Source organism: Pseudophryne corroboree, chromosome 9 (assembly GCF_028390025.1).
Source record: "Pseudophryne corroboree isolate aPseCor3 chromosome 9, aPseCor3.hap2, whole genome shotgun sequence".
Taxonomy (NCBI): domain Eukaryota; kingdom Metazoa; phylum Chordata; class Amphibia; order Anura; family Myobatrachidae; genus Pseudophryne; species Pseudophryne corroboree.
The window spans coordinates 245,030,542-245,039,368 of record NC_086452.1 but is presented as its reverse complement, the minus strand read 5'-3'; the positions used below and the strand labels follow the sequence as shown (position 1 = coordinate 245,039,368).

The 8,827-nt window shown below is 39.7% G+C and overlaps 2 pseudogenes; one reads left to right on the top strand and one right to left on the bottom strand.

Moving 5' to 3' along the window:
* Positions 1-306: 306 nt before the first annotated feature.
* Positions 307-425, bottom strand: LOC134964628 (5S ribosomal RNA; annotated as a pseudogene).
* Positions 426-5,421: 4,996 nt separating this feature from the next.
* On the top strand, positions 5,422-5,540 carry LOC134964627 (5S ribosomal RNA; annotated as a pseudogene).
* The last annotated feature ends 3,287 nt before the right edge of the window (positions 5,541-8,827 follow it).

The following is an 8,827-nucleotide window of genomic DNA, read 5'->3' as shown; positions in this document are numbered from 1 at the left end:
AAATATTTGTTTCAGTACATTGTGCTTAAAGTGCGTTGAATTTTTCAGTGAGGGGTGTATACGAATAAAAAGTGCACATGCCACAAAGGGGTGGAGGAGTGTTAAACTGTGTACATAAGTGTACATATATGTTATTGGTGTAATAATTTAAATACTGGACAGAGCGTAAGAATAGATATATTGCACAGTTTTATCTATGCAATATAATATCGTGTATTATGTGAGATTGGACAAGAGTGGTCAATGAGCCCGTATTTATGTCAATATTTCACATTGCTGGTGTGTCATGGGCTAAATATATCTCACATTGTACAGTACCCAATCTTCCCAAGTGGTTCCCCGCTTGGTACTATTTGGGCCCTACACTGCTTAGCTTCCAAGATCGGGCGAGATTGGGCGTCCGCCAGTGTGGTATGACTGTATCTCGTGGATAAGTAACTGAGTCGCACAGCAATCTGAATTTATTAACATGACAGGCAAATTAACAATTTATACAGGTGCTTCATATTGTGATTCAGGTTAAATAAAGTGCTAAGTGCATAGGGGTTCGAGATATACAGTGAGAAAATACAGGTGAAAATATGAATGAAGGAATAAGACCAGGATTTTAGCTTTTCTTCATAGGAACGGTGCGATCTCATATCCTTCGTTAAATCCCAATGGATGGGTCGTCTTCAGCTGGAAGATCCAGTACATCTCTCTCTGGGACAGCTTCTTCGCTAGGTCTCCTCCTCTTTCGCCATTTGTAACGTGTTCAATTGCCTTAAAGGACAGTTCTTCCGGGTTGGACTGATGTTCTTGTTTAAAATGTCTGTAGAGTAAATGTGTTTCCGACTTGTTCTTTATGCTACGTATGTGTTCTTGAATCCTGATTTTCAACGTCCGCTTTGTTTTGCCTACATACTTTTTGTGACAAGTGCATTCCATGAGGTATATGATTGACGTGCTATTACAGTTCATAAAGTCTTTGATTTTAAATTCTTTGGTACCACCGGTGTTGCTGAAAGTCCTCCTATTAGGGTTCAGGAATCTACAGATATTGCAATGTCCACATTTGTATGCTCCAACGCATTTTGGAAGAGAGCGTAGATTGTCTTCTGATGGTAGTGCTCGTAGCATACTTGGTGCGAGAATGTCCTTAAGATTTCTAGATTTACGGAAGATCAGCTCAGGTTGTGCAGGTAGAATTTCCTTAAGGATAGGATCCATTAGGAGTATGCCCCAGTATGCCAGTGGGGCAAAAGCGCTCCTGGACATATCTTTCTCTATTTTATATTGTAATAGCATTTAAGACACTCGTTTTTTAACTAAACTCATCCCATGCAGTCTAAGCTCCCTAGATCTATCCCTGGCAACATATAGATCTTAGTTTTTTTTTTTTTTATGCCGTTTCTAATTGTTTAACCAAGTAGTCCCAAACAGGAAGTGACGTCACAGTTACATTGTTAATCACTCTGGCTATAAATAGAATGTCTGCTCATTAGCCCTCCACCCCTTGATGAAGTCAGATGGACGAAACGCGTTGGGCATACCTCAAGTGACCTTCCTTTTTTAAGATAAGCACCTTTCTCTTATCTGAAAATACTTTTATATTTTTTATTGTTCCAGTTATGTTTTCTATGTTTTATTAGTTTAAATTCATGCTTTAAATCCAACCCTTATAGTTTTATATTTTCTCTACACTTTTTTAGACCATCCAAAAATATACAATTCTCTTATTGGAATTATATTTTGTATTTTTAGAATTTGTAATAAATATCCCCCTGTTTTTTAGACATACGTATTTTTACTGTTTCTTCATATATATATCCTTTTATGCGTGGACACTGTGAGTCGCTATTACCCCAACCCTCCCTTGCACATTTTTAACTAACAGGCAGCTTATCACTGCCTATATATTGGGGTCAGCTGACGCCTTTTATTCCTAAAGGAGTGTCTACACTTTTTGGCTAATATATTCTATGTGTATATATTTTTAAACATTATAGCCGGCCTATACACATATACTCGTGGCGCCATACTCTCACCACGCCATCCTCTTTGATACAATTTGTAAGGCAGCCTGAGTTTTGGTGTTCTAGACCTTTAAAATGTTCAGATGTAACGAACGCACCACCAAACGTAATGAATGGTACCAAAGGATATTCAATGAAGAAGTTCAGAGCAACACCATATCCCCACCCGATGGTCTAGATGATTTATTTTGGGGAATGGAACGCCTATTATCCAAAGAAATCAAAACATGGTGGGACATTAGAGGGTTGGAACAGTACATCGAAGTGAATAGGGTGCCAAGAGGATTGAGGATCCAAAAACAACCCACCTTTGGCAATACAGAACCCGAGTTCATTGAAAAATGGGATTCCATTCTACACACATGCTCAATGAACCTGATGAAACTTCTTGTAAGCGAAAGAAGGAGAAGTGCAGCGGCTCTAGAGAAAGAGATAAAGGAGAAAGAAGCCGAACTGGAACCCCATAAAAGTAAAGAAGACTATAGGATAAATGAGAATGTCCTTAACAAGAAACTGGAACATATCGAAGAGGAGGTCATACGAGGCAAGGAGAAGAAATTCCTTAGAGATAAGAAGGATTACGAACAAGGCAATATCAAAAATTGGAGCAGATTTAAGACCATTGACAGATCTCAAAAAACTGAACAAAAGTATCAGTGGAAGACCATCCCGCAAAAAACGAGACCTGGACGAAGGGATAACTCGCCAGCAACACCATCTATTAAAACACATAACAGATTCAACACGTTCAACCGATTCAGAACCAATAGTGAACAGGATTTTTTATCCTCACGACAGGGAGCAAGAATAAAAGACCCACCAAGGAGTACAATTTACGAGGACGTCAAACATGCCTCTCCGCTCAAAAGAAGGTTTGCAGAAGTAGAGGAAAACGGGGCGGTAGGAGGAAAAGAGTTCAAAAAGAGAAACCTATAACCTACGGAACAGGAGACAAAGGAATATTTAACCTATCCACACATGAACTCACCGACTCAGAACACTCACTTCTTAGCAAAGGATTATCTTTTGCACCTTCAGGAGGTCTAAATAAATTTGATACGTTTATTGACCTCAACAAGTTCGTGCGTAAACTCACGTTAAAGAGACACTTCCTGAGAAAAGAGAACGCTGTTATATCAAACTATGAAGCAAGCTCAAAATCTGGATTAAAACCAAAAAGTAAATACTATCCAATTGAATCCAAAGGGAACAACATAAGCATCTTTTACGATCTGGTGAAAAAAGATCTGTGTGAATCAGAACCCACACCGGCGGTGAATAAAAATCTCCACAACAAAGAAATTGAAGCATTAAAAAATCTTCAAAAAAATAAGCAATTAGTTATAAAACCGGCTGACAAAGGGGGGGGGGTTGGTCATTCAGGACAGGGACAAATATGTCCAAGAAGCACAAAGACTCCTAGGACACACTAGCTCCTATGCCCTGCTACCAGATGACCCAAAAAATGCATATATAGATGAATTGAGATCCTTACTTCTGCAAGGTCTGAGAAGCAACATCCTTACGAAGGACGAATATTCATTTTTAATGCAATCAAACCCCACCACCCCCATATTTTATTTTTTGCCAAAAATCCATAAGTGCTTGTCTAACCCACCTGGAAGACCTATTGTCGCAGGGATAGACTCTCTTACATCAAATTTGTCTAAATACGTGGACATCTTTTTGAACCCACACGTCAAAAATTTACCATCATTCCTGCAAGACACCACAATGGTACTAAATGTGATGAAGAACATCAAATGGAAAAACTCATACATATGGATAACCATCGACGTTCAATCACTATATACCTGCATTGAACACAAAAAAGGTATTGAAGCCAGCAGGATATATCTTAACAAAGACTCATCTCTCACAGAAGCACACAGGATTTTTATTTGCGAATTGATGAATTTTATTTTAAGTCGGAATTATTTTAAATTTTTAGACAAATTTTACTTGCAACAATGTGGCACCGCGATGGGCACAATTTTCGCACCGAGTTTCGCTAATTTATTTATGGGCCAATGGGAGGAGAAACATATGTATAACACGCAACACTTCGAAAAACATGTCATTTTATACAAAAGGTATATAGATGACATTCTGATCATCTGGGATGGCAGCTCTGATTCTTTTTTGGACTTTTTTAAAGTTTTACAACTCAATGATTTTAATCTGTCTTTTACTTACAATATGGATAAAAATTCAATTGAGTTCCTGGACCTGATACTAACTGGAGAGGAAGGGGCGGTCTCCACAAAAAATTATATTAAGAATGTTGACAAGAATAGCTATCTTCATTACAAGAGCAGTCACTCTAAGAAGTGGAAAAACAATATCCCCTACTCCCAATTTCATAGAATCAGGAGGAACTGCAATAAGGACGAAGAATGCGAAGCACAACTTGGAATTTACAGGAAAAGGTTCGAAGAAAAGAAGTACCCTAAAACTATACTGGACGGAGCCATGGAGAGAACAAAAAACCTGGAGAGAGAACAATTACTTACCTACAAAGAAAAAACAGAGAGGAAGGAGTCCGTCTCCTTCGTAACAACCTATAACAGCCATGAACACTCCATCAGAACCTCATTAAAAACACACTGGGGCATACTCCTAATGGATCCTATCCTTAAGGAAATTCTACCTGCACAACCTGAGCTGATCTTCCGTAAATCTAGAAATCTTAAGGACATTCTCGCACCAAGTATGCTACGAGCACTACCATCAGAAGACAATCTACGCTCTCTTCCAAAATGCGTTGGAGCATACAAATGTGGACATTGCAATATCTGTAGATTCCTGAACCCTAATAGGAGGACTTTCAGCAACACCGGTGGTACCAAAGAATTTAAAATCAAAGACTTTATGAACTGTAATAGCACGTCAATCATATACCTCATGGAATGCACTTGTCACAAAAAGTATGTAGGCAAAACAAAGCGGACGTTGAAAATCAGGATTCAAGAACACATACGTAGCATAAAGAACAAGTCGGAAACACATTTACTCTACAGACATTTTAAACAAGAACATCAGTCCAACCCGGAAGAACTGTCCTTTAAGGCAATTGAACACGTTACAAATGGCGAAAGAGGAGGAGACCTAGCGAAGAAGCTGTCCCAGAGAGAGATGTACTGGATCTTCCAGCTGAAGACGACCCATCCATTGGGATTTAACGAAGGATATGAGATCGCACCGTTCCTATGAAGAAAAGCTAAAATCCTGGTCTTATTCCTTCATTCATATTTTCACCTGTATTTTCTCACTGTATATCTCGAACCCCTATGCACTTAGCACTTTATTTAACCTGAATCACAATATGAAGCACCTGTATAAATTGTTAATTTGCCTGTCATGTTAATAAATTCAGATTGCTGTGCGACTCAGTTACTTATCCACGAGATACAGTCATACCACACTGGCGGACGCCCAATCTCGCCCGATCTTGGAAGCTAAGCAGTGTAGGGCCCAAATAGTACCAAGCGGGGAACCACTTGGGAAGATTGGGTACTGTACAATGTGAGATATATTTAGCCCATGACACACCAGCAATGTGAAATATTGACATAAATACGGGCTCATTGACCACTCTTGTCCAATCTCACATAATACACGATATTATATTGCATAGATAAAACTGTGCAATATATCTATTCTTACGCTCTGTCCAGTATTTAAATTATTACACCAATAACATATATGTACACTTATGTACACAGTTTAACACTCCTCCACCCCTTTGTGGCATGTGCACTTTTTATTCGTATACACCCCTCACTGAAAAATTCAACGCACTTTAAGCACAATGTACTGAAACAAATATTTATTATTTACTTTTTATTTGATAAACACTATTAAAACACCATACATTGGCCTTCTAATAATGAATAAAGTTTTATATATAAATGCTTCACTAATATATAAATAGCGCAGTTAGCAAGTTACTTATCTCATTTCATATATATATACGTCTGAAAATTAATTATTAAGTAGTATGATCTCCTTCCAATATAACCTTCTCTATGCCCCAAACCCTGTGATGAACTGAACAACCTATAAGTTATTAATCTCTGCTTTATCTGTTTTTTCTATGTATTTTGGCATAAGCTGTAAAAATCACTCAATGAACATGTCCTGCCTAATCTGGCTCCTTAAAGATGGCCGCCGTGATGATTGACAACTCAATTGGTCCAACCACCATTTAAGACACAAGCTGCACAGCGCCCACACAGATATGCAGAAACGGACCGCCGTGCGCATGCGCTGTGCACAGGAAGTGTGGCAGCGCAATGCCTGCTAAGAGACGCGAGGACCGGAAATGGGGCACCGCGCGCATGCGCAGTACGCGGAATCGGCCACAGGAAGCGGGGCGGAAGTGGGGCAAAAGCGCTCCTGGACATATCTTTCTCTATTTTATATTGTAATAGCATTTAAGACACTCGTTTTTTAACTAAACTCATCCCATGCAGTCTAAGCTCCCTAGATCTATCCCTGGCAACATATAGATCTTAGTTTTTTTTTTTTATGCCGTTTCTAATTGTTTAACCAAGTAGTCCCAAACAGGAAGTGACGTCACAGTTACATTGTTAATCACTCTGGCTATAAATAGAATGTCTGCTCATTAGCCCTCCACCCCTTGATGAAGTCAGATGGACGAAACGCGTTGGGCATACCTCAAGTGACCTTCCTTTTTTAAGATAAGCACCTTTCTCTTATCTGAAAATACTTTTATATTTTTTATTGTTCCAGTTATGTTTTCTATGTTTTATTAGTTTAAATTCATGCTTTAAATCCAACCCTTATAGTTTTATATTTTCTCTACACTTTTTTAGACCATCCAAAAATATACAATTCTCTTATTGGAATTATATTTTGTATTTTTAGAATTTGTAATAAATATCCCCCTGTTTTTTAGACATACGTATTTTTACTGTTTCTTCATATATATATCCTTTTATGCGTGGACACTGTGAGTCGCTATTACCCCAACCCTCCCTTGCACATTTTTAACTAACAGGCAGCTTATCACTGCCTATATATTGGGGTCAGCTGACGCCTTTTATTCCTAAAGGAGTGTCTACACTTTTTGGCTAATATATTCTATGTGTATATATTTTTAAACATTATAGCCGGCCTATACACATATACTCGTGGCGCCATACTCTCACCACGCCATATATATATATATATTTATACTGTGTATATATATATATATATATATATATGTCTATATATATATATATATATATATAATCAGAATGATTTACCGGCAGCTAGCTGTCAGTATACCGACAAAGGCATTCCTGCCACCAGTATGCAAGATCACTGCACTCACTATGCTGCGAGCTCGGTGGCTTGTTGCGCTCGCCACAGGTTCTATTAACCATCTATGGGTGTTGTGGACACCCACGAGTGGGAATAGCCCCTGTGCACTGGGATTCTGGCTGTCGGGAATCCAGCATTGGTATCCTGACCGCCGGCATACACACATACTTAAAGATATATTTGGAATGAGACTTACTGTGTCCTTGGACATAGTGAGGGGAATCCAAGTGTTTCTTGCATGCTCATAAGTAATGACAGCTCGACAGAGCTAATGCAAATGGAAGTGAGTTCCGCGGGCACCTGTTGCTTATCAAGGCCAAAAGCACTTGGTTTAACTGCTTAAAGTGGCTAAACCTGTCTAAACTATTGGGCATGCTGCTGAATAAGCAATTTGGGCACTCTAACAGACAATTTTTCAGAGATTTCTGCTTGCCACCTCAAGAGGCGGTGAGCAGTAATCATGCAGTCATAGCAATACAATTGAATAGTTCCGTTAGACGCCCATTACTTATGGGCACCCAAAAAATAAATTCCCCCCAGTAACTCTCTTTTCTTTCTCTATCTAGATAAATAGATATATATAGGGGTATATGCTATTGCGGTCGAATTCCGGCTGGAATTCGACCGTTTTTTAATTCGACACAAAACCAGAGGACAGATCTACACTGGATTTTGGTGAGTATAATTTTATTTTCAGGTACACCGTGGATTCTACTTGGAGAAGTGGACCGAACCTCGTGTCAACATAGGTAAGCATGTGTGTGTCGGTATGCATGTATGTAATAAAGTTTTACTTTCACGGTGTCTGTGTACTATTTTTATTTGGGTATTTTTTTTGCAGTAGAACTACAGGTACCAGCGGGCCCGTTTCCCCCCCGCATGCTGGTACTTGTGGTTCTCCAAGTACCAGCTTGCGGGGAGGCTTGCTGGTACTTGTAGTTCTGCTACAAAAAACAATATTCTTTTATTTGACACAAGGCTATCAGCCCCCCATCCGCAGCCTCTGGCTTCACCACTGGCCCTTGGGTGGCTGGAGGGGGGGACCCCTTGATTTAAGGGGTCTTCACTCCTCCAGGGTACCCCGGCCAGGGATGACTAGGGGATTTAATGCCACGGCCGCAGGGACCAGTATAAAAATGTCCCCCGGCTGTGGCATTATCTCTCCAGCTAGTGGAGCCCGGTGTTGGTGTTAAAAATACGGAGGACCCCTACGCTTTTTGTCCATCGTATTTTTTGCACCAGGACCGGACGCAGGGCCCGGTGCTGGTTGTAAAAATACGGGGTATCCCCTGTCAATTTCCCCCCCGTATTTTTACAACCAGGACCGGCTCAAAGAGCCCGAGGCTGGTTATGCTTAGGAGGGGGGACCCCACACATTTTTTTCGTGATTTTTAATCCATTCCCACCCCTTCCCACTAAAAAACATGCTCTGATCTCTCCATATTATTTTAGTCAGTAAAAAAAAAAATATTCTTTTAAAA